Here is a 27485-nt window from a genome sequence, read left to right as displayed (position 1 = left end):
ATCTATAAATTCAACATATTTTCAATTTAATGCAAAATATGCATATATTTGGTGAGATATGGTATCACCACGGCTCAATGATCGGTGGAATTTTTTCAGTGAAATCCACAATTATTTTAAAATAACCTCTGAGCTCACAATAGGTCTGTCTTTAAAGGTTTATAAGACATTTTTTTAAAAATCAGCTACCCTATGGAGAAAACGAACAAAGCTTTTACTTCCAGAACTCAACTGCACAGTAAAACCAGATATAACATTAGTTTATAAAAAAATATACATACAGATTTTTGTTATTATTTTGTGATTTGACTCATCAATTTGATGAGTCAAAACAATTTGTGTTAACACTAAATGCAGTGACTTTCAGGGCAGCAACACCACTTAACACTGTTTGAAGTGAATTAGAGGCCATACTGTACACAGCAGGTAAGCCACTCTTCTTACAAAAAATAAAAATAAAATAAATCTAGAGGACGCACAGCTGGATGAAACTGAATGTAGAGCTCTAAAAGCTGGACCATTTTTAACTTGACTGGTTGTTAAAAGAAAAGTTAACCCCAGCATTTTGTCATCACCCATTACTCTTTAAACCAGTTTTCAAATGTAAATGAATGAAAAAAATTAATGAATGAAAATGTACGTATACAGTACATGCAATTCACTGCAGTTTCCAGCTGAAATGAACACTAATGGCAGAATACAAATTCTGATTAGGGCCAAATTATTAATTAGTAAAACCTGATTTTTAAGTGGCTATTTGTACAATACTAATGTTATGACCTCAAAACACTTTCATGTGCAAACTAATACATTTTGAGATTTGCATCACATTACCAGCTCCATATGTATCGCTTTTCTAATGCAGTAAACTTGTTCGGTAGCTCACCTGGTGCACTTGCACCCAGAGATTTTTATTTAATTTGTAAAAAAAAAAAATCCCCTTTTTCAAATCAAGCCATTCTCAGCTTCTTGTCGGTGTGACATAACGCCAACAGAGGCCGCTCCCACAATAGATTGATTGACATGGCCTTGCATAACATAAACTGATTTTATTTGTTATAATACTGCTTCTAATTAATCCAGATTTTAAAATATGTTCTCAAAATGTTGTACTGTTTGTTTATTGACAGGTTATGAAGTCAGTCTAGTTAACTTTCAGCTACGAGTGAAACGCGAGGCAGCGGTCTGAACTTCACAGTTTCCCCAGGGAATAGCAGCCTATTGCCGGCTCAGATTTCAGTGAAACACCAGCACGAGAATTGGCACTATTTCAGTTAAAAAGCATAACCGAGAAATGTATTCTTTACTGACTGATGAAATAAAACTGCACCTTGTAGATTTCACCTTTTAAAGAATGTATGCTTCTATTACCATTTTCTGTCTACTGAGCCACAGGCATAAACAAATCAGCACATTTTTGTTTAAAAAACTGTTGTTAAATTAGCATTTATACTGTATTTATGATGGCCCTTCAATTATTTTAGGGCTTTAGTAACAGCAGCCCTCATAGTAATTCAGCATAAAGCTAAGAGCAGCAGAGCACTTCATATTACATAGAAAATACAATAATAGTATTATTCAGCAGACCCTGCAAAACCCAGAACATTGCCTCCAACCTGTCTGATACGACTGTCTTCGCATTACCTTCCACTCTCAAATGAAGTATATTTCCCTGCTGAACAGCTTTAACAGGGGCTTTATGTGTATTCAAAGGCCATGAACTCATTTGGTCTGCCCCCCAGGAGACTTTCGCATTTTTTGGAAGGAAAAATCATAAGTTTAATCAGAAGGTACCTTTTCTGTGGCATATCAGTGGCTCTGCCATTATTAACCGGCTCATTAAGCCTTTCTGGCCAACTGTGAATGTCTCCTCTAATCTCTGATGCTCCCAAATTTAGATGTATGTCCTGCTCGGTACATTTCACACACCATGGGCGCTGTGGTTTTCCTGTCACCATTGAGCCCATTTGTAAATGAATGGGTTTATTTCAGTCAGTGAAGGATGAATAAAGAAACAGATGTGTGGGCTCATTAAGGACACAGAACATCATGGACTCCATCATGTCCAAGGGTCTCTGCAGAGTTTACTTAAACTGTGCATTCCTATCAGATATATTTAATGTGGAATTGCCTTGAAACAGTCTAAATATCCTTGCTAAACCACCAGCATGCAACCTTTTTGAGTAAATTTTGAGAAGAAACATAAAGTGACTCTTTGTTTGTGTGTGTGTGTGTGTAGAATTTTTTTCCAAAATAAATTATTCATGTATATTGTGTTACTAAAACTTGTGTTTGGAGAAAGAAATTGACTGAAAGCTGTGGGTGACCAGGCCATGGACAGCAGTGTAGGCCAGGAACAATGTCATGAATTTCATTCTAGCAGTTACTGACAGCCAGTGTGCTTTAAAACTTAAGTTTCAATCTGTTAAAGGCAGCAGTTTTGGTTGTGCTCTGTTGATGTTTTTCAGTTGGAACACTGTTGGTGTGCTTACTCTATAACAGAGCTCTTTCTCATTGCATGGATTAATTTATTGGTGCTTTTTATGCTTTTTGACACATGACACCCCCTAGTCACTGTATGCATTCACTGTACAGTGCCTTGCGAAATTATTCATAGCCCTTCATTTTTTTCACATTTTGTTATGTTGCTGCCTTATGTTAAACTACTTTAAATTACTTTTTTCCCACATCAATCTACACTCCCTACTCCATAATGGCAAAGCAAAAAATAGGTTTTGAACTTTTGTGCAAATTTATTAAAAATAAAAATACTGAAAAGATCCCGTTGCATAAGTATTCATACCCTTTTCTGGGACACTCAAAATTTAGCTCAGGAGCATTCATATTGCTTCTAGATGTTACTACACTTTGAGTGGAGTTAAACTGTGGCGTCACACACCTCTCAGAAAAGGTATAACAGCTAAGAATGCAAATCAGAGCCAAAACCAAGTCCTGAGGTCAAGATAACTGCCTGTAGAGCCCAGCGACAGACTTGCGTTAAGGCAATGATCTAGGGAAGAGTTCAGAAAAAAATGTGCTGCATTGAAGGTTCACAGAAGCATGTAGCCTCCATTATCCATAATGGAAGACAACTAGGACTCTAGAAAATGTCTGCCAGCCCCCATCCAAGCTGACAGAGCTTGAGAGATGAAAAGTTGAGGGAAAGAATGGCAGATAATTGCCAAATGCAGATGTGCAAAGCTTGTCACATCATACCCAAAAAGACTTGAGGCTGTAAAGGTGCTTCAACTATGTACTGAGTTAAGGGTATGAAGTTAACAACAGATAGATAAATATAATATATAAATATATAGAAAAGAAAGTCCAAAACAGGATTTGTAATTAAAAAGGTTCTTGACATTTTGGAACAATCCTTGGAATCTTACCATTGCACAAAAGGTGCTTGATGGTAAAACGTTCTTCTAATTATTTAAAATAAATAAAAATAATAACAAAAGAAAAAAGAAGTTTTTTTTTTTTTTTTTTTTAAGAACTGATCAATTGCTTCTATTACATTGCTACAAAAACCTTTTTGGAACCTTTATTTTTAAGAGTGAAGGGTGACAACTTTTCCTTCAGTCTTGTGTGAACCTCCATCCAGTGTCATCTAGCAGCCAATTACGTTTTAAATTCGAATTTATCTCAGTTAATTGGCCTAATTAATATTCAGTGGAACAACGAAAGAGTCCCACTTGATTTGTTCCAGTTTTAATTGAACATATCTTAGCTCATAATCAAGCTATGCGATATGCATCTTTTTAATCATGCTTGTCCACTTAAAGGCACCTTCAAATTCTCACCCAAATCTACCACAGAGAAGAGATAACAAGCTTCAGTGGCACTGAGCATTTAAAAATAAAACTTCAAAATTATAATGACGGAAGGGGATCAGAAGAAGAGAACAGAATATTTAACTCCAGGAATAGACAGAAAGAATAGGGTCAGTCATTTCTGCATTGCCACTTGAACTTAAACAGAATATATGTCTGTGCTACATAAAGAAGTATTTCTGAGAGATATTCATAAATATGCTGGTCAAACTGGACATTTAAGTAGTTTTTTTTTTTTTTTTTTTTTTAATTTTTACTTGATAAAATTAAATTCGATATTTTTATCAGAATGAGGTGAGAACATCTATTATCACAAAAGATAATAGCAGTTTAAAAAAAAAACACCAGAGTGTAGGTTTTAGTGTAGATGGTACGTTATTTTTGCGATAGAGAATGCTACTTATCAGACATTTCATTTCCAAAATGCTGTGATATGCGCAACAACCAATGTAATACAACATTCCTGCACAGCAACACTTCCTGTCATGTAGTGCATAAGCCTGAACCTCAAATCATTTTTTATGTATCTATTTTATTTAGTATTTATTTATTTACTTACTTACTCACTCATGCCTGATGTTGACTAATGCATTATCTCAGCAGACTGTTTAACATGCCATCAGCACCATGTCTTTACTGACTGATGAAATAAAACTGCACCTTGTAGATTTCACCTTTTAAAGAATGTATGCTTCTATTACCATTTTCTGTCTACTGAGCCACAGGCATAAACAAATCAGCACATTTTTCCTTAAAAAAACTATTGTTAAATTAGCATATATACTGTATTTATGATGGCCCTTCAATTATTTTAGGGCTTTAGTAACAGCAGCCCTCATAGTAAGAAGTATTTCTGAGAGATATTCATAAATATGCTGGTCAGGATATCTATTGCCAAAATGCAACCTGGGCTGTTTTTTTTTTTTTTTGCTGTAAACGACACAAACATATATCTAAAAGCATAATTACAACAAACGAACCGTTTTTGAGACTGACCGTAATTTCATTTTGTTTTCAATGGCCGGTGAATGGGAATACAAGGGGCATAAATTTGAGCGCATCAAAATCTATATTTTTATAACACTAAGAAGGCTCAACACACCATGAAACTTTGCTCGAAGTATCGCCTGGGTCTCTACACATGAACTCGAGCATTGAGAACATTGTTTGTGTACACAGAGTTTACTAAAAAGAAAGGTTTTGAACAACTCGCTTACAAGATTCAAGATTCAAGATTCAAGAGTTTTATTTGTCACATACACAGTTATACAGAGTATGACCAGCAGTGAAATGTAGGTCAGGTCCGCTCCAAGGACAGTGCAATTATAAGTAAACAAATATTAATATAAAATTAAAAAAAAAATAAAAATAAATAGAAATAAAAGATAAGATAAAAATATATAAATATAAATGTGCAGTAGTAATAAGTAGCTTAAGTAGTAATGAGAGGAATGTGCAAAAATAATGTGCAAAAGTTGTACAGGGTATTAAAAATAGCAGCAATATGAGGTAGAGAAAAATTTGGATAGCTTATAGATATATGATATTTACATGGAGAAAAATTAAGAATAGCTTATTGATATGGTGATATTTACATGGAGTCAGGTGATGTATGACACAAAGTTAGAGTTAAGGAGCCTGATGGCCTGGGGGAAGAAGCTCCTCCTAAGTCTCTCAGTTTTTGCCATCAGGCTACGGAAGCGCTTACCAGATAGAAGCAAAGTCAATAGGCGGTTACCAGGGTGATTTAAGTCCTTGAAGATTTTAACAGCACTATTTTTGCAGCGTTTGAGGTAGATGTCCTGCAGAGAGGGGAGAGCAGACCCTGAGATGCGCTCAGCTAAGCGCACAACTCTTTGTAGTGCTTTGCAGTCCTGATTTGAGCTGTTTCCATACCACACTGAGATGCACTGAGTCAATACACTTTTCTTGTGTTTGGATGTGTGTAGTCCAAGTCAGGTTCTCGGAGATGTTTACACCGAGGTACTTGAAGCTACTCACCCTCTCCACAGGGGTCCCACTGATCATAAGAGGAGTATAGGGCTGCTGCTGTCTCTTCCTAAAGTCTATGATCAGCTCTTTAGTTTTGCTCACATTCAGAGAGAGACAGTTGTCCTGGCACCATGATGTGAGACTCTCTACCTCATCCAAGTATGCGGTCTCATCGTTGTTGGAGATGAGGCCCAGAACCACAGTATCATCAGCGAATTTGATAATGGATGTGGAGCTGTGAGAGGACACGCAGTCATGCGTGTAGAGAGTAGAGCAGGGGACTCAGAACACAGCCCTGAGGGCTCCAGAGTGATGGAGTTTGAGGTGAACTGGCCAACTTTCACCACCTGAGGTCTGCCACTGAGAAAGTCTTGAATCCAGTCACAGAGTGAGGAGTTTAGGCCGAGGTCTGTGAGTTTAGATGTCAGCTTGATGGGGACTATAGTGTTGAAAGCTGAGCTATAGTCAATGAATAGCAGCCTTACATAATTCCCATTGTTGCTGTCCAAGTGTGTGAGGGAAGAGTGGAGGACGTGAGAGATGGCAACGTCTGTGGATCTGTTTGGGCGATAGGCAAACTGAAGGGGGTCCAGAGTATCAGGTATGGAGGAGCAAATGTGGCTCTTTACAAGTCTCTCAAAAACCTTCATGACTATAGATGTGAGGGCAACTGGGCATAGGCACTGTTCTTAGGCACAGGGATAATAATGGATTTTTTGAATGAGGTGGGAGCCACGGAGGTGGCAGGGGACTCATTAAAGATGGAAGTGAACAAACCAGCGAGCTGATCAGCACAGGACCTCAGAACATGGCCGGTTATCCCATCAGGTCCGGCTGCTTTCCTGACGTTCACTCTCTTTAGTGCCCTCCGAACCTCATCCTCCGACACGGTGATTACAGGATCATCGCTGCTCTGCCTGCTGCTTCCTGACGCGCTGGTCGGCAGAGTCGCGCCGCCGCTGCAATCGAAGCGGCCGTAGAAGATGTTTAACTCGTCGGCCAGCAACGGATATGCCCTCACCTCTGTGGAGGATTTGTTCCCGAAGGTACAGATGGTCCTCAGTCCCTGCCACATCCGTCGAGAGTCATTGAGCTGGAAATGAGACTCAATTCTCTCTTTGTATTTGAGTTTAGCAGCTCTTACTGCGAGTCGGAGAGCATAGCACGATGATTTGTACTCGCTCGTGTTCCCAGTCAGAAGAGCCTCATTGTAAACGGCAGTGCGTGTTAACCGCAGCGCGGATTGTTCTGTCCACCCACGGTTTCTGATTGGAGAATGTCCTTATCGTTATTGTTTCTGTAGCTTGCTCAGTTAGCGTGTTTACAAAGCTCAATGCTACATCCGTGAACTCGCTGACATCAGGAGAACTCGCCCGGAACATGTTCCAGTCATGTTCCATGACCTGCCTGAGGTTAGCTTTGTTAAAGTCTCCTGCGATGATAAAGGCAGCGTCAGGATGTTTGTTAATGTAGCCGCTGAGCACATCGTGAAGTTTAGACAAAGCTAAGCCAGTGTCTGCCTGTGGTGGGATGTATACAGCAGTACCAATGATTGATGAGAACTCCCGGGGCAGATAAAATGGGCAGCAAATAATGGAAAGATGTTCCAGATGAGGCGAGCAGGAACGCGACAGAATGGAGATATTCCTGGGATCACACCATTTCTTGTTAATCATGAAACACACACCAAGATGGTGTGTGTGTTAATCATGAAACACTCAAAAACCAAGATGGCGCCGCTGTGTTCGGACGCCGTTCGGGTCGCTCCACTGAGATTTTGCTTTAACTTTCTTTTTTACTTACTTTTACTACATCACCTACAACATAGAAACACTTTTGGACATTGGTAACTGCTACACCAACCTGTTCCAGGACACTTTATCCACGAATCCTGCGTGGCCTCTAGAGATTCTTTGGAACGCGGAGATAAACAACAACCCCCCAGGGCGACGGATCAAGAAACACCGCGGGAAGCGCGCTGGAATTCGAGTCAGACTCAGGAAAAGGGCTCATAGTCCTCCCCTTCCAAGCATTCTCCTCGCTAATGTCCAATCCTTGGAGAATAAGATGGACGATCTTAGAGCCAGGATTAGTTTTCAACGGGACATTAGGGACTGTAACATCCTTTGTTTGTCTGTTTGAGTTTCCGCTCGCGGCAGTCTTTCCAGTCAAGAGGTGTCGATCTCCGAATGCGAATGAATGGACTCCATAGGACGAAATATTAGGCTTATATGAGGCTCTTTTTACAACTAGAAGGTTAATATTGTTTTTCACTTGCGACAAAACAACGAATTAGCCATGCATTTATATGGAAATATGCTTTAGGAGCTATCCATCCTCGCATTCGGAGATGGACACTTCTTGACTGGCAAGACGGCCGCGAGCGGAAACTCAGACAGTGAAAGTGAGTTGTTCAAAAACTTTCTTTTTAGTAAACTCTGTGTACACAAACAATGTTCTCAGTGCTCGAGTTCATGTGTAGAGACCCAGGCAATACTTCGAGCAAAGTTTCATGGTGTGTTGAGCCTTCTTAGTGTTGTAAAATTATCGATTTTGATGCGCTCAAATTTATGCCCCTAGTATTCCCATTCACCGGCCATTGAAAACAAAATGAAATCACTGTCAATCTCAAAAATGGCTCGTTTGTCGTAATTATGCTTTTAGATATATGTTTGTCTCGTTTACATAAAAAAAAAAAAAAACAGCCCAGGTTGCATTTTGGCAATAGATATCCTTTAAGTATTTTTTCTTTTAAATAATTTTTACTTGATAAAATTAAATTCTGTGTTTTTATCAGAATGAGGTGAGCACATCTATTATCACAAAAGATAACATCACAATTCATCCAATGCATTTTTTTTTTTTTGAAGAGTTTGAATCTCATGCTAAACATGGCCAAAGTAAAAAAAAAAAAAAAAAAAAAAAAAAATAACGATTTGGACGTATAACAGAGTATTTCTGTGCCAAATACACACTTCCGGGTTTCTTACAAGTTTTAGAAAGTTTTTTTTTTTTTTTTTTTTTTCCTATTATAGAACATGTAAACAACATAATTACAGAAAAACAACAGGCATCAAAAATAGAAGCTCCAAACAAAACAAAACAAAACAAAACAAAACAAAACAACATAAAGGAAGACATTCACAAGTCGCCAAATACAGATTCATAATATTTTACAAATGACATAGTTTTTACGTTTTTCACAACTTTAAGAGACTTCGTTTAAAAAGTTAGTTCATTAGAGAAAACCTTGTATAAAGGAGGGGATTTTGACAATGTACAAATGAAAAATTTGCCATTCATGATTATAAAATTTTTAAAATTTGAACATTTTTATCATCATTTATAATAACAAATAATTCCTTTCATATTCAGTGTTATCATTAGATTAATTTTGACTGAAAAAGCAGAAAAAACAATCTTTTCAAAATGATTGTACACTCTGGCAATCAACAAACAGATAACATAAAGACTCCTCACAACTGTTACAAAAAAGAACATTCTTTTCCAATATCCATAAAGTTAGAGAGCTATATTGGTTGGGTATATTTCGTGTAAAATCTTCAGGTGAATTTAATAGTAATTGAAATACAAAAATTGGTAAGGAAGCAGCCAAGCTTTTTTCCAATTAACATCCCCTATGATGTCATTCCAATAAAATTTTCCTCTTGGAATAACTCTCTTTTTATCACTAAAGACTTGTCTCATATCATTGTTAGTACATTTTATTATCAAATACATTTTTACCATTTATAAGGAAATACAATCTTTTAGTGTCAACTTTATAATAAGTGGCTGCACATTAAATTAATAAGTCCAGAGGAATTAGAAGTTTCGGAAAGTTTTTTTTTTTTTTGGTGTTGTTGTTTTTTTATCATGGCTCTTCATGACGTCCTGAAGGGTGGAACTCCTTGTATGGGCATTTATCCGGAAGAGCGCGCCCACGCACACATCGACCAGAGCGAGAGCGCGCCTATCAACACGCTTCATCATTCGGCTGCACTGCTGCATGGGACTCACTCGGGATGAATGTCTCTAAAGAAGTTTGGTTTTGGGTGTAAGGCAAAGATAATCTTGCTTAGCTTCCCGAAGAACCCAGCCTTACGTGAACAGTGGATGCAGTTTGTCTTTTCGAGGCAGAAACTGAGTTTTGCAAGTGTATTTGTTGACGAACGTTTTATAAACAAGGCCCAGTTCGACGCTGGATTTGCACATCGTTTGATACTGAAAGATGGAGCGATCCCAGCTATAAAAGATCCAGGTCATGATTCAGAACTGCAAATGGTAAGTGAAACGGCATCAAATGTCTGTGTTTTCTTGGCAATAGACATGCGAGTTCTCGTTAATCTTTAGCTCCGCCCACTGCGCGTCTCCGGGAGCTCGGCTGTTTTCAGAGAGAATTGTAAAGCTGTATCTTTCATTTGTAAATATGATCAAACTAAAGACTTTTTAGATATGAAGGGTGCAGTACTACTACTTTTTGCTGGGGTTTTTTTCCACCAAAAATTTGTATTGCTTTTTATAGCAACCAGAGCTTCTAACGGCACATGCAGTGATGCAATGACTTTACCCATTGATGATTGACACTTTTATTTTAACTATACCTTTCATCAGAATGTTTGCATTTAATTTGATCATATTGATTCAGGGTTATCATAAATAATTAAAACTAAAAATAAACTAGAAGAAGAAGATAACGAATAAGAAGATGATAAAGAAAAAAAAAAATCGTTACCTGAAATAAAATAAGTGTTAATGGAAATAAAAATGGTTATTAAAAAACCTTAAACCTGTCTTATTTTAGAGATATAATATAGATATATATTGCTAGATATATTTGATAGATAGATAGATAGATAGATAGATAGATGATAGATAGATAGATAGATAGATAGATAGATAGATAGATAGATAGATAGATAGATAGATAGATAGATAGATAGATCTTATGGAATTTTTGGTTTGACCTGCTTAGGTTGACGATCAACTTTCTCTGAAGGTTAAGTAATTCCACTTATCATTTGCTGGAGGGAAAAAAAAAACACTTTTTAAGCGTTTCAGACATTATTCTGTACCCTGTTCAGAGAATGGGGCAGGATTGATGCAGGAGGAACCATGCCTCTTCACACTGTTGCCAATGTATCTAGGAGCAGAAATGAGCATGGTAATATTACCTGTCCTTCTGTCACCACTTTGATTCAATTTGATTTCATGCTCAAGATGAAACACTCTCAGGACTATTTGAACCAAGGCCAATATTCATTTAGATGGGAAGTGTGATAGGACGAGAGGAGAGCTGTGAGCGTGATTAATTTTGTTACCCCGCTCATACTTGTATTTCATTACCAAGGTGACAGAGGCCACCACAGCTTTTTGCAAAAACAGGACTCAATCAGTATAGCTTAGATACAGATACGATGACCCACAGGAGAAAAAAAGATAGACGAGTGACAAAATTAAATGTTGCTGTATAACACAATGTAGGGAAAATGCATGCAAATGTGGAACATTAATGTGTGCTTTGATAATCCAAGTTATTTCATTCATATTTGTACTGTATTTTTGGACATTTCGAAGAAGCTGAAACATATAATCTCATCATACTGATAGCATGTACAACTTTACAGATGTAAAAATGTATACAGATCTTCTGGAAAAGGAATAATTGTGTTTACCAGGACATCGTCACATTTTCATACTTTAATTTCAAGGAAATTAAAGTTCTGGGAAGACTTTTGTTAACAGAAAATTGATTTATAAAGGAGATCCAGATGAGTCTAATAAGTAATCTGCATTCTTTCTATGGCTGAATTTAATTAACAGCAAAGCTTGCTTGCTATGAAATATAAGCTAAAAATCATCAATGCATGTATGTGTCTCAATAGTCTTTACAAACAGAATAAGAACATTATAATTTTTATAATAATTAGTGAAAATGTACTAGTTTACTTTAATTGTGTTAAATGTATGATGGCTTCAAAATATTTAATCTAATTTATTACAAATCTAATTTATTACAGTAAAACCAGTCTGTAAATTACATTAATTGAATAGATTCAAAGTACTTTGTTCACGTCAACTTATTTCTGTGTGTGTGAATTAGGATAACACATTTCCACTGTAAAGAACCATTTGTGCATTGAAAAGGCCAGCATGGGCTCATTGGAAATACATGCCTTTATATACATTTCTGCAAAAACTTACACACATGTACGAATCACTGCAGTTTCCAGTTAAAATGAATACTAGATGCAGTAAAACTTTTATTCCTCTTCACACAATGTATGATTTACACACAGAGTGATTAATAATTTGATTAATAAAGGCTAATTTTCACACAATTACTACTGCAGGATATTATTTTATGGCTTCAAAACAATTTTAACATTCTGCGCGATACTTTTGAATTAAATTGATACTTTTGTACGTTGTAGTCGCATATACAGTAGTGAAATAATTATTTGATCCCCTGCTGATTTTTTTTAATGTTTGCTCACTGACAGAAATGATCAGTCTATAATTTTAAAGGTAGGTTTATTTTAACAGTGAGAGACAGAATAACAACAAAAAATCCAGAAAAATGCATTTAAAAAAGTAAATTGATTTGAATTTTAATGAGTCAATTATTATTTGATCCCCTATCAATCAGCAAGATTTTTGGCTCTCAGGTGTCTTTTATACAGGTAACAAACTGAGATTAGCAGATTTTGTTACCTGTATAAAAGACCTGTGTCCACAGAAGCAATCAATCAATCAGATTACAAACTCTCCACCATGGTACAAGATTCAAGATTCCTTTATTGTCATTGTATAGTTACAACGAAATTGAAGAAGCAATCCTTGGGTGTAACACACATTAAAACAGTGACATTAAAAAATACAAATTAAAAATACAAATAATAAATAAAACAGGAATAGCAGCAATGTATTCCTATGTTAGGTAGTGCAATTTAAATGTTCAAGTAACCTGTAGTAACAGGTGCAAAATGCAGTATTAACAGAAGTGCAATGATGCCTTGAGGATATGCCCTGATATATTCGTAAAAATTGTGCAAATATTAGTTTTTAAAACTGTGCAATATTGCAGATGTTGTTCTAGCTACTAAAAGTTTGTGTAGGTGGTTTTGGGGTGTTCAGTTCACGAATGGCTCTGGGGTAGAAACTGTTTTTGAGTCTGTTTGTTCATGATGTGATGGACCTGAAACGTCTGGCCGAGGGCAGTCGGTTGAACAGATGATGTCCGGGATGGGATGGGTCCTTCAGTATCCTGGTTGCTCTTTATTATAGACCTACATAAGTCTGGAATGGACTACAAGACCTTCACCAAGCAGCTCGGTGAGAAGGTGACAACAGTTGGTGCGATTATTCGCAAATGGAAGAAACACAAACTTGTCAATCTCCCTCGGTCTGGGGCTCCGCGCAAGATCTCACCTCGTGGAGTTTCAATGATCATGAGAACGGTGAGGAATCAGCCTAGAACTACATGGGATAATCTTGTCAATGATCTCAAGGCAGCTGGGACCATAGTCACCAAGAAAACAATTGGTAACACACTACGCCATGAAAGACTGAAATCCTGCAGCACCTGCAATGCCCCCCTGCTCAAGAAAGCACATGTACAGGCCCAATGAGCATCTGAATGATTCAGAGGAGAACTGGGTGAAAGTGTTGTGGTCAGATAAGACTGACTACAAAAATCAAGCTCTTTGGCATCAACTCAACTCGCCATGTTTGGAGGAGGAGGAATGCTGCCTATGACCCCAAGAACATCATCCCCACCGTCAAACAGGGAGGTGGAAACATTATGCTTTGGGGGTGTTTTTCTGCTAAGGGACATGACAACTGACGATCGATGGGGACATGTACCGTCAAATCTTTGGTAAGAACCTTGTTCCCTCAATGAAAATGGGTTGTGGATGGGTATTCCAGTGTGATAATGACCCAAAACACACAGCCAAGGCAACAAAGGAGTGGCTCAAGAAGAAGCACATTAAGGTCCTGGAGTGGCCTAATCCCACAGAAAATCTGTAGAGGGAGCTGAAGGTTTGAGTTGCCAAATGTCAGCCTCGAAACCTTAATGATTCGGAGAGGATCTGCAAAGAGTAGTGGGACAAACCCCCTCCTGAGATGTGTGCAAAACTGGTGGCCAACTACAAGAAACGATTGACCTTTGTGATTGCCAACAAGGGTTTCGCCACCAAGTACTAAGTCATGTTTTGCAAAGGGGTCAAATACTTACTTCACTGATTAAAATGCAAATCAATTTATAATTTTTTTTAAATGTGTTTTTGTCGATTTTTTGTTGCTATTCTGTCTCTGACTGTTCAAATTTCTTTGCCAGTGGGCAAACATATAAAATCAGCATTGGAGTAAATATTTATTCTCCCCACTGTACAGGTTTACATGCATGTGTTTTTTAATGCAGTCAGTTTGCTCAGTAGCTCACGTGATACAGTATTGCACTTGGGTGAAGAGCCCCGGCACAAACCTCATGAAACTACGGTTCGACAAATAGCTTAAATTGGCATGAGAAATATAACACGATAGAGCATTACCTTTAGCGACACGCCGCAGATATTTTATTTCTGAACAGCTGCAATATGTATCTTAAGCAGAGTAATAAAAACACAGCATCATGTGCCTGTACCAACCTAAAAAACCATGCCATGGTCACGTATTGAATGTGTGTTTTAGTGCCACTCTATGGACATTTCACTTTGAAACTGTTGTGAAACGTGTTGCAGAAATGTATGTAGAGGCACACGTTTCCAATTCCTTGGGTTGGAAAAGGTGCATTGAAAGTGATATAAAAAGTGTTTATTGGTTGTTATTCATGTGTAATGTGTAAAATAATCAGTAGCAAGCCACAGCTGTTGTCTACAGATATTAAATTGTAAATAACCCAGCATATATTTCATTCCTCTAATGCATCTTTATGTGTTTGTGTGAGTGAGGGGAACATAGAATGTATTAAAATGCACAGTATGAAATCAATCTGTTCATAATGCTTCCAGATGCTGCACTTTCAAAGGCTAGACAAAGCAGGATGAGGTAAAATCAGGTAGCTGGAAAGAGCACATCCTGCAGTTTAGAGGGCATTAGGGACACTGAGAGGAAAATTAGTCTAAGAGTTCCAAATTAAACCACCGCTGAGCAGAGTACTCTATCTGAAAATTTATAAAAGATTTGTTTAGTCAAAGCACACAAAGCAATATTTGTCCACAGCCATTCAGGTGCTGGCAGAAAGCCAGAAGCGCTGAATGTTTAATATGTTTTTATTAACGGCAGAATGGAGAATACTAATGCTAATTCTTGCTTTTGAGACTCACATTCTACACACGTGTGGTTAAGATGGCTCTGGAAGACTGATCAAAGCTGCAGTAAATTTCCTCAGCATTGCATAGCAATTCATGTCTCATTTCTTTAGCAATCCATAATTGAATAGGGGAATACGTGGTAATGTGCAATAAATATAATTTATATCAACAGCAGGCTATAAGGCAATTAGGTAGGCTGTGTGAATATGATGGCAAAACTTGCAATGCCCCATAATACTGTCATTATGCAGTATTTTTAGATATACAAAGTATTTGCACTTTATGACTGGCTTTAGAAATTCTTATAAATCCAAGCTTTTTCCATCAGTTTGAAATCATATGCTGTCATAATTATGTTTATTAGCTTCCTGCTTCATGTCTTTAAAAAAATGTCATGCATGGAAGAAGAATGTGGAAGTGTAGTAGAACTTGTGCTTATCAGATTGAATAAGTATGTGTAAAATTATTAATAATTATTATTAATAATAAAAAAAAAGATTCTGTCTAAAGAAATACAAAATGAGCGCAAATATACCCTGCAATTGCCAATTTTGTAACAAATAAGTATTATAGTGAGCAGTGTAATGAATTACTGTTGGCAGGGAGTAATAAGTAAAGTTGCAATATTACTTTTGAGAGTAACAATGAGTAATGAATAACTTAAGTAACAAAACCAAAACTCGTCATGTATTATGAAAAAATACTAAATGTAGTAAGTATACAAATATCAGTGTACTAGTAGTATACTTTTAAGTGTACTATTTTAATATTCCTTGGGACTAAGTTGGCCCACTTTCTAGTATATAAACATATACTTTTTTAAGTATACTTTAAGTATAACAGTAGTAAACTTTGAGTACACAACTAGTTTACATCTGTGTTTTCAGTTTGTACTGCAAGTCTACTAAAAGTGAACTTATAGGTATACTGATAGTTTACTAATTAAATACTTTAAATATTTTAGTAGCTTTATACTGCAAGTATACTCGTAAGTTTTCTTTAAGTGAACTTTACATCATACTTTAAGTATACTACTGTGTCCCTATATTAGGTATTAAGTTGTATATATTTTGTTATATGAATATCTGAACATGCAAAGAAAAACAGGGTATCTGCTTGTAAACAAAAACATTTGGTAACACTTTAGAATAGGTAACAATTATTCACTATTAACTACGACTTTTCCCTCAATAAATTACAAATTTGTTGCTTATTAATAGTTACTAAGGTAGTTGTTAGGTTTTGGGTGGGATTAGGGATGTAGAATAAGGTCCTGTAGAATAAAGCATTAATATGTGCTTAATTAGTACTAATAAATGGCCAATATTGTAATAATATGCATGCTAATAAGTCTTAGTTACTAGTGAATAAGTGTTACCTATTCTAAAGTGTTACCACATTTTATTCTAGCTTCATGCATTTTTTGTTATTATTATTAAACACTTAAATGTGGGTTAGTTTCATAAATAAAAAAAGAAAGCTAAAAAAAGACTATTCATGGAGTTGAAAAATACCCAAAGCTTGACAGTCATTATTACCTCTACATGGGTCAACATTTTATTCCATAACATTAAACAGTTTTCCATATCTATGGTTTTAATGTGGTTTTATGTCTGACCACTGTGTTAGATTACATGTGGAAGCATCTGTTGTTTCGGTTTCTTCTTCACTTGTGTTTAAGAAATTCTGTACAGAAGATGTACAATAGCACCCCTAGCGTATAACAATGAAAACACAGATTCTCAGAGCACAAGTGTAGCTTAAATATGTTTAGACTTTTTCTAAGTATATCAAGTATGCTTGAATGTCATTTTAAGTATATTTCTGAGAAGTACATAAAAAGTAGACTGAAAGTAGCACACTTGAAAAATTTAATTTAAATTAAAAGATAATAGTGTGCAGTTAAATATATCTTCAAATAATAGAGTTTAAGTTCACTTTATCTTCATTCATTTGTTTATTTACGTGTGACTGTCTTAGAAACTGATTGATTCTAAACAAATCATTAAATATGTCATTTGCAGCTCTCTGCTTGCCCTCTCATTAAACCGATCTTTCTGCAGGCTGAAATTAAGGCAGACACATAAGCTGTTAGTTGACGGCGACTCACTGCCTGTCGCAATCAAGGCCTCCATTAATGGAGCTCTAAAGCACAGTCATTGCATGTGCAGCAGAATTAGTTAACAAGTTAAGTGTTTACTTTCATTTTTTCATTTCATGTGGCTTTAGTTTCCCAAGAAGCCGCTCAAGCAGGGATCGTCAAACTGTTAACATGAGTAATATGTTAATTGTTGCTAATGTCCTCCTCCGGAAAGGCATTTCAAACATTTCTGCCTCAACCGTTTAATTAGTTGCATTGAAGTTTTTGTAATAAAGCAGGATTAGCCAGAAGGCCTAAAATGTATTGATTGTAGATGTTCCAGTGTCGTTTAATGAGACCCGTGCGCATTTTGGTAATTCACATTTTGAATTATCTGTGAATTGCTGCTGCCATTTAATTATTGTGGAGTCACAAAATATCCCCTTAACATCAGCAAAATGGTGGAAAAGTGGCGTGCAAAGGCAAGAATGTAATCCTCACTCGCATGTAATGGCTTAGTAACAGCATTTAAATTTGCATCGAACAGTAATTAGACCCTTTTATTTGAAATTGAATGTTTTTCCTAAAGATAGCAAAACTGTTTTGACACAAGGCTTTCTCTCTGATTTTTCTCATGCATGTATAAATGCTTGAAAGACAATATTATAATGTGGTGTTGTAGTGATAAAAGCTGTTTTGCCTTGCTGGTTTGAGCCCTTAAACTGTTTCCATGAAACACAAAAGCAACCATGTCTCAGTGACCTAGAGACTTAAACATAAGACATAATATAAGACATAAAACTAATACAGATGACAAAAACACAATACAGTTACTAAAACTTAAATTGGAAACAGAAAATATAACAATAAAACTTAATTCATAATATTAACATTAATGTCTATATCAAGGATACTAAACACTGGCTGTTTGATCATCTCTAATTTACTTGAATTTTAAGACATTAAAATGCAAAAGTTTTATTTAATTGACTATTTGTCAATGCAGTTTGTATGTCAGTTGCATCTCCCACCACACTATCTAGGTCTGTCGAATTTATTAACTTACAAAACAGTTAAGTAAAACAGTCCCCCTGGACAAAAGAAAACCTCTTGGTCTCATGTTTATAAAGAATTTAAAAAATGAGAAAAGACATGAAAACATGGTTACCTTACAAACCTCACAGTGTTTATCTCTGTATGATTTATTAGAAAACATTGTTAGAAAATAAATATCTCAGCATCTGCGAGCAGCTCTCAGTGGGACTGTGACTGAGTTTCTAAAGACCTGATAGCAACATTTGCGAATGCTGCTTTAAGACGGCGTTTTAAATCAAGCTTTCAGGGTTATTTGAGTCAACGCTGATTTTCAATGGAATATACAATCATATTTAATCTTTGCTCCAGAAATATCTCATTTCATCTGCTTATTGTTCTTCCACAGCTATTGCCACATATGTTAAATGTTTTATTGTCTTTTTCTATCAGTTAAGTAATATTAAATGAGTGCTGTTATACTGAATATCAGCACAGCTGTGAATGGCTGTAGGCATGAGCAGGCCAATAATTACAACTTTGAAGATTTTTAATTCTACAGAATGATTGTGAATAAATGACATTAAAAAATGTTAATTAAATTAAATATTTTGATGAATATTGTACATTTGCATTACAAAATAAACATTTATAAGAACCTCGATTGCTAAGATCTTGCGCCAGTGGTTTATTTTTCTGTGACAGTGAAAACAGAGAAAGACAAATACTAAACTGACACATTCTAATTGGGACATGGATTTACAGTCTCTTGAAGCTTTGTACACACATTAAGAGTGTGTGTGTGTCTGGGAGATCTAAAACAGCACAAGATAATTTTTTTTTTTGTGTGTGTGAAAGAAAGCTATAGTGTAGCACTTTATCTAAGTGCTGTTTGAATGAATGCTGTGAAGCTGCTGTCCTTATTCACATGTTTGTGAGATAACAGTGAAAATCACAGTTTGATAGAAGAAACACAACAAAGACTGATCTCAATGAATATTTAACAGAACACTGCTTTCTAAAGATGAAGGTATGGAGAGAAAATAACAACAGTTTACAGCAGCGACAGGATCATAAAGGCTGAAAATATCAACTGTTTGTTCTCCAAATTTGTTATGCAAATTAGGACAGCATTAAAATAAACAAAGTTGACCGTTAAAAAGCATCACTGCTTTCCTCTGGTATGAAATGTAAATTTTTGAAAGTCAGAGCTCTGTTTTATTTTTGTGTTTAATCTGTTTGGTACAATAAAACAAATGAGAGAGACGGATGTAGAGAATGTCATTAGCTCAAAGAATTTAAGATGATCAATATATGTGTGTATATGCATGAGACTGTTTCTCTCATCACATATACACTGCAAAACTCCACCAGGTCTTCCGACCAATGTATAGGATGAAATGAGTTATTTAAAACATACATTTCGGTCAGGGAAAGTAGTTTAACTCACAGGAAATTGTGTATAATAATCGTCATTAAATATACGCAATTTCCAGTTTCTGATCAGTAACAGTAATGATGATATCGGCTTGTTTCTTTGTCCAGCAAATTACTCAGCGATACTCATTACTCTGACGTTGGCCGTCGTCACGGCAACGTTTTTCTTTACGAATCAGAACGGAGTTAAAACAATTTGAACACAATAGGGCTTTAAGGTAGCAATGTGAGATCGACACAGTTTAAGTGACTGTTGTAATGTAAGCATTCAGCACAGAGAATCATTATATGTGAATATATGGTTGTTTATTAAACTCAACTATTTACAAACGATCGCACATAGACAAACATACATAAAACACAAATAGACAGAGAACGCGTGAGAGAGAGAGTAAGAGAGAGAGTGAGAGAGAGACAGAAAGTGAGTTGCATTGGACAGGTATGAAACGGTTCTGAACAACCTGAAATCGTTTTTATAAACGCCTTAAACGCAGCTATCTACGTTAGAAAGGACAGATACTTGCAAGCTTTTGTTGTTGTGCATTGGTTCCGTATGTGTTCAGTTCAGAGAGTCCTTTTCAGTTCCTTGAGTGTCCTTGGAGACCGCATGGCTTCGAAGAAGGGTTTGTAGGCCTCATGATTGCAGGGTGAGCACCCCCCCCCCTTCCCCCATGGATCTGGGGGGGGGCGCGGGTGACGTGTTTTCAGTCCAAGAGAAGAGCGAAGAGTAAAAGAAGAGAGAGGGCGGAACTGTGGGGGAGCCCTTTAAAGGCTTGAAGAATGACGCCCCCCCCAGCCTGGGTTTGACCAATGAGAGAGGCTGAAATTCCAAGCGGGAGGTTTGGATAGAAAGGGGGCCTTTTATGACCCTTTTCCTGAGAGCATGTGGGTACTCATTCATATCTACTAGGGATTCATGCAACTGTAATATGTTGCATGTGTATTGACATATAATATGTATCATCCTTTAGGCCATCAAAATACGAATTCAGAGATACCAAACATGACCATGTGGTTACACCGCATAACACATCCATCCATATCTATAGTAACACATGCATAAAAACATTACACCAAAAGACAAGATACCTAAACCACAATGAAATACACACTGACTTGGGGATTGGTGTGTTCATTCATAGGAAGGTTTGTTAAAGAATTAATGAACGAAGTCAGTTACTATTGCAGTCTGTTTAGGAGAGAGTTGGTTGGGGAAGTTGCGATTCACATTCTTTTGCGTCGTAAAGTTTTTATGGTCTGGCAGAGATGTCCTGGTCACTATAGCAACCGGGGCCTTGTGGGCCATGTGAGACTTGCCGGAGCCTACAGTTGGGGACTAAGAAAAAGGAGTGTGTGATTTTTTTTCTACTTCTAATGAACAATTGTGTGTTTGATTGGTCCAGACCCTACATATCCCCTCTTTCGAACGTTGTTGTCCGTCCAACAGACAACAGCGGGCGACGTCAAAGGTGCGGAACAGTCAGACATGCACCCGGCACTCACGGCTGGAAGAGAGAGGTGGCTCTCTGGAGGTTGGTGCTTCAAGGAGTGGCTGTGGTGCCATGGTCTATGTTATCAGGTGTGAAAATGTAGACGGTGGCAAGGTATGGGTCCTCGAACTCGTGCGGCAGGTGTCGAGGCACTGTCACTTGTCATCCTGACCCAAGTTGGTCTGTGTCAGGTGGTTGTTATCTAGTATCTGTGGTCCCTGCAGTCTGGAATCGCTGGTTGGACTCTGACCTGTGAGAGGGCGGGTAGTTCCAGTGTTCGCAGAGAATTGTCATAAAGATTTTGTAGTGTAAAGAAAGTTTCAGACGGACCCGGTTAGGGTTTAATAGGTCAGCTAGCGATGTAACCTACAGCTCGTTGTTTCGGGGCATGGCTCGCAAGTGGAGTGTCTTCTATGATCAATATCTTAGCTTTGGATGCTAAGATTTGTGTGATTCTGGGAGTTTTTCTTTTAAGGGCGTAAGCCGAGATTTAATAAATGACTTAAGATGGTTCTTATGGTCAAAGTATTTCTCAGAATCTCCTGATGGCTCGCCTAAGGCTAGATCTCTTAAAAAGTAAAGGAAAGGAGGGAAAGGAAGGAGGACAGCTTTCCTATTCAAATAATGCTTGTTACCAATGTGCATGACTATCGTTATGCCCTTTTAATCATTTAGATTACTCATGTAGGAGGGTCATAGTACTTGGTGCACTCGTTGAGAACAAGCAGAATCACAAATGAAAAGTTTCTCTGGTTCCTTACAGCTCTATGGAGATATGAAACCACACTCGAACGAAAGGGATTAGCGTAACTACATCAAACAGATGTAATAAGTGAATAGCTGACTGCTAAGTGATTAACACCACAGGGTGACCTGGAATTGGGAATACTCAATAGCAATCTGGATCGACCATTAAGTTTGCTTTGATCATCATACCAAAGTGGCTCACTGCTGCTGCGTGTTCAAGACCACATCATGGGTGTTTCCTTCCTTAAGGTTTTTAGCCAACGTGCTATTGAGTAGTTCCCAACATGAAATATCTCCAAAAGGAAAATTCTCCTCTAACTGAACAGTTAACATGTAATTAAATATTTAAATTTAACTAAGTAACTGCAAATTTAGTTGAACCAGGAGGGGATACACCTAAAATAGTGAAGGCGAAAGTGGCTGAGGAGACCTCAAAGTAAGGGAAAAACAAAAGTTTAAGAAATCAGGAGCCAGAAATATGGTTAAATGACACTGGGTTGGATCACTTTGCACTGCATGCCCACGAGCTGTAGTTAAGGGCTTCGAATGAATGATGCTAACTGCTAGCTACTGACGTCATTAGCTAACTTAGGGTTGCAAGGTATCGTCAGCTTAAATGGCACAGGTGATTTGCTTACAGTCTGTTGTCATGCCATTTGTGCTCTCTGGAGGCAGTGTTCCTGTGACAAGTCATTGTTGTGGAAATATGCAGCAGTGTCCATTCAAATTGCTTGTAGCAAGTGTCTGTAGGTTTCAAGAGGGCCGTGCATAGTCTGTTGACATGTAAGGCTTAGATGTCCATTTAAGATTTCCTTTCAGGCAGCCAAATCCAAAATCTGTTAATGGAGACTCTTGCTTCCCTTGAGCACATGTTTTCATGTTGTGAGTCTTAGGCTGACTAGGAATCTTTATAGGAGGGTCTTGCGCTGAAGCCATACCGGGGTGCCTTCTGGTGCCAACTTTATCCTCTGGGTTGTAGATCACAGTCAGTGGGGTCTTAAGAACCTTTCTGAGCAGGCCTTGTGTGTGTTTGTTAAAGGCTTTCTGTGCCAGGTGACACAGTTGTTAAAGGCATTGAGTGGAGGCAGGCCAGCATGCCTAAATGGTGACTTGCAATAGGTTGGAGGTTTTGGATGAAAAGGCTCTTGAAGTAAGCCCTTGCAAGCTCCGAAGTAAGCTCATTGAGGTCTATGACAGTAAGCAAAGGGAGTTTCATTATAGCCCTGTTGAGTGGCTAGGTCAGCGTTCAGTCCATGTTCAGACTCCGAGTCTGAGAATTACTTAATGATAGCTTGTCTTAGCTGCTGGTAGTCTGATTGAATGGGTCCTGGGTGTCGAGCCAGGAAGCGTTGGACCTCTGGGCTAGAGGTGACCCAGAGCAGACGGAGTCTATCTTGGTGATTCACACTGGTCCAAGACTACAGGTGAAAGTCAAATGTCTCACAGGTAGGCATGGACATCGTTGTCTCCTACAAGTTCTGGTGTGAATGCAGGGATGTCTGTGTCCATTCGATTGAGATCATGTCACTTCATGTGCTGTTTCAGGACTCACCTGAATGAGTCCTTTTCCTTCTGACACTGCAGAAGTTTTCAGGAAGTCGACTTGTGTCGAGCAGAGGGTTTTGCCCCTTCCCCTCTTGTATCTGTGTACCGGGATAAGGGGGTCTGCACTGCCGGCTGTGTGATGTGCAGCAGGGTGTATGTTATTTGTCTAGTCCATCTGCAGTCCGTAGGACTTTTCCAAGTCCTTCTGGACCGTGTTGAGCTCCTCTTTAAGGTTGCAGAATTGCTGAGTTAAGGTTTGGACTTCAGCTCTGGCTGCATGCAGGAGGCCTTCTACGGCCTTGGCTCTTGTGTCTCTGTTATTAAGTTCTGTGTGCACTGTTTTAACAGTGACTTTGTGTGGAACAGTTCTCTGTTTAAGTCTTGTCTGGTGGCATTTTCAAGCTGCTCCCTGTGTCTGGCAGCTGTTAAAGCCTTCGTAAAGACTGGTGATTTCCTTCCATTGCTCTGTCAGGTTCCTTGCGTCTGTCGGTTCCTTCTCTTTTCCAGCGAGTGTCGGTTCCCTTTGGAACTCTGTGACTTGCAGGTTCAGTTCATTTACCTCCTGTCTGAGACCCTTGAGGGTGTGGGCCAAGGAGATGATGATGCTGGTCAGCTCCTGCTTGTCCAGGCTGGATGTGAGGCGACCATGTTGCAGTCCCGCTGTTCCTTTCTCTGCCGTTGCAGGCTGTTGGCTGCTTTAGGCTAAAGGATGTCCCTCACAGCACTCTGCCGAGTCTCCAGTTGGTCCTGGTGGTTGGCAGGGCTGGATGTCTGAGACACGCTGGTTAACTTGTGGAGACACGAGAGAGAGAGGCAGAAGGCAAATGCAAGTACAAACACAAAACAGAGGTGCTAAGCTATCTTTATGGTGATTGGCTCTGTAGGCCAGGTAAGGTGTGGATAGCTGTCGTTGGGGAGCTAGTGAGATTGGACCCTGAGATTCTGTGCAGGTGAGCACAAAGGGAGTGGTTTGAGTAACTTTAAAACAGGATGAAAGCAAGGGTCAGCTACTGACCATGCTGTACATGTGGTCACATTTTTACTCAATGCACTGATGGTTCTCAGGTTGGGTCACTAGGAAGGTATTGAATAAAACAAACCGAAATAAAATCGTAAAGAGACAGTGGGAGAAAGAAGGGCTTTCCTTATTTAGTTTAAGTCTAAGATACGACCTAGCAGTTGTCACTCGTTCAGAGGAATGCTGCAGGAGTGTCATTAAACCTAGGGGCTGTTAGCTCGGCTAGCAGAGACACATCAAACATCTATGTAAGGAGGGGTATAGAGAGGGACAGGAATTAGTCTGCCAATAACCTGCTTGGTTCGTTAAAGGGGCAGCAGTTTCTGGAACTGCTATAATCCTATACCGGGACAGAGATGATGATGGTCGGACAAACTTAACTAAGGTGAAAGCTTAATGAAAGTGTCCTAATAGCTTTAGGGAACACAAGAGAGAAGTGAATAAATTGATTTAATCAAATTTCTAATTTAATTTAAATCATCTTAGCTGAATTTGTTACATTCAAGCTAAATAAAGGTTAGTAAATTAAACCAAATAAAAGAGAGGCAGAATGAAGTCAAAATAAGGATAACATGGTCAAAACCAAAGTATGTGAAGAGGGGCTACCCTGACTGATCCTACATAGAGGGTGACAGCCAAGCAGGAAATGAATCCAAGAGAAAGGGGGAGCTAAATTGTTTAAACTAGTGATGGGGTCTTTGAGCATACTTTGTAGAGGTTTGGGCCCTCAGTCAATTCCTTATTTCTCGAATCCATGATTCGGAGTGCATGGTGATTTCAGTAAACGAGGCTTCTTACACCATGGCTTTTCAAATTGAATTGAAATTTCAGCCGTTCGATGCTAGGTCTCATGAACCAATGTCTAAGATTTATATTCAATCTTGGATCAACTCTATATATTGTACACATTTAGTGACACATTTAAAGGCAGGAGGCATACTTTAAAGTCTCATATTGGTCTGATTGGCAAAGCTTTCATTCGTTTACTGAAATATAACTCATTAAAAGACCCTTATTTTTTAAAAGTATTAGGGATCGTTGATCACCTTTAATTAATTACACCTTCAATAAATCATTGTTTATTGGTTTGGTAGGGTGTTTCATTGAGTTACATTTTCACTACAGTTTCCCTGTCTTGACCAGCAGGGGTTTCCAGCACTGGGCGTTTCGCAACAGTGAATCATTTGTGGCACAAATGAATTGTTCGATTCAAACCTCAAGCAGCTTTGCCTCTCCCATCACTAGTTAAAATCAAAGTCCCTTAGTCTAAAATGTTCCAAAGTCTGTATTCTTTGGGTTAAATGTTACACTCCACACTCACACGTGTCTAAGTGTTAGCTGAGTGCTAACAGCTATCAGTTGAGGTGGAGGGCTTTAACTTGCATGCGTTTAGGGCTGCTACAGAGCTAGCTTTAGCTATACGCGGTTGTTAGTTTACCCTAAGGTCTGTGAATTGGGTGGTGCCGTTATCAGATTAACCCAGAAGTGTCTGCTCACATTTCCGGGGTCATGTGTTGCTAAGAGACCAATGCAAGCTCACAACACCGCCCAAGGAGAGCAGTGATTGGTCCGTGCTGTGAGCAAGCACAGGAACTCATATGTGGTCAGATGAGGTGTGCTCAGTCATGACGTCACATGCAACTCTTTCACAAATCAAAAAAAAAAAAACATGTTCGCTTCACAGACAGTGGTGAATTATTAGTCAGCTACACTAGAATAACAACATTTATTTGACGTAAATGTTTCACATGAGCGGATCGATGTGAATACACTGATACATAATACATAATTAGGCCTTAAATCAGTGAAATGAGAGGCATTGCTCAGATCACCATATTGACCCCCCTTTTGTTCCTGAAAAGCTGGGAGCTGTAGCGATGTTTGGTTATCAGGAACAAATGTGAAGATGTTGTCAGCTAGATGCAGAATGTGTGAGACATCACTGAGTTGTTTTTGGCTTAGTGCCTCAGTGTGGTCGGACAGTGCAAGGCTAGGTGTCAGCATTGCTTGTGAGCAGTGGAGGCTGCTTTAGCAGAGCTATTTTGTAGATGGAGCCAGTGTGCATGGGTTTGATGCAGGCGGCGTAGCAGCGTGAGGTGTTTGCTTGTGGCTTAGAAGCGATGCTTGGGTTGGGTGGGTGGGTTTTTGTTGTTGAAAACCTTAGGCAGCCACAAAATCCCTCAGTTTTTTCCTGGGCCTTTCACTGTTTTTCCACGAATAGCATGTAATGTTCTTATTGTGATGGCAATGCTTGTCTGGAACAGTTGTTGATGCTCGTCTGTTTGAAACTGAGTGGTGTTGTTTGAAACTGAGCTTAGCCTACTTTGAGTCTATGCAGGTTAGTAATTTTCAGAGGGAGTTCTTGCGACTTGCTGTGACACAAGGGTTGATCCGATTGCCGTCACTCGTGCTGTGATGTCAGGTGGCCCGGCTTAAGGTGTTGCAGTGGGACAGGCTTGTCGTTTTCCACTAGATACCTGCTCTGGGCGTGTCTTGCCTCGCTCTTGGGTCTATGGGCACATGGGTTTGTGTGTGTGGGATCCTTGGTCTGCAGGCATTGACAGTTATAAACATCACACAGTGGTGGCAGGTCTCTGTGATTCCCTTTGTCTTCTGGTGTGCTTGACATATCGCTGGATGGCTTGTGCAGCGCAGCTGTTGTCATCTGGGTGCTGGGCTCTGCTGAGAGCCGCTGCATGTCTAATCCACCCCCCTTCTGGCCGCGCTGTCAGTGTGGACCAGGGTGGAGGTAGTGGATGGCAGATGATATCCCCTTCAGTGTGTGCAACTTAGGGATTTGGTGTAGCGCAGGTGTCATTTTGGTGTTTGTGACACTGTCTTGCGCGCTTGTTTACCTGAGTGGGCAGTTCTTTTCACAGTTTTCCAATCTTGTAGGTGGTTTCTGTGTAGCCCTGGATGCAGGTAGGCTTGGTGTGATGTCATGTCGTCCACTTTGGAGTGGCCATTTTTTATTAGGCTCTTTATGATGGAAGTGTT

This window comes from Garra rufa, chromosome 11, assembly GCF_049309525.1.
Source record: "Garra rufa chromosome 11, GarRuf1.0, whole genome shotgun sequence".
Taxonomy (NCBI): Eukaryota; Metazoa; Chordata; class Actinopteri; order Cypriniformes; family Cyprinidae; genus Garra; species Garra rufa.
This window is presented reverse-complemented; position numbering follows the sequence as displayed.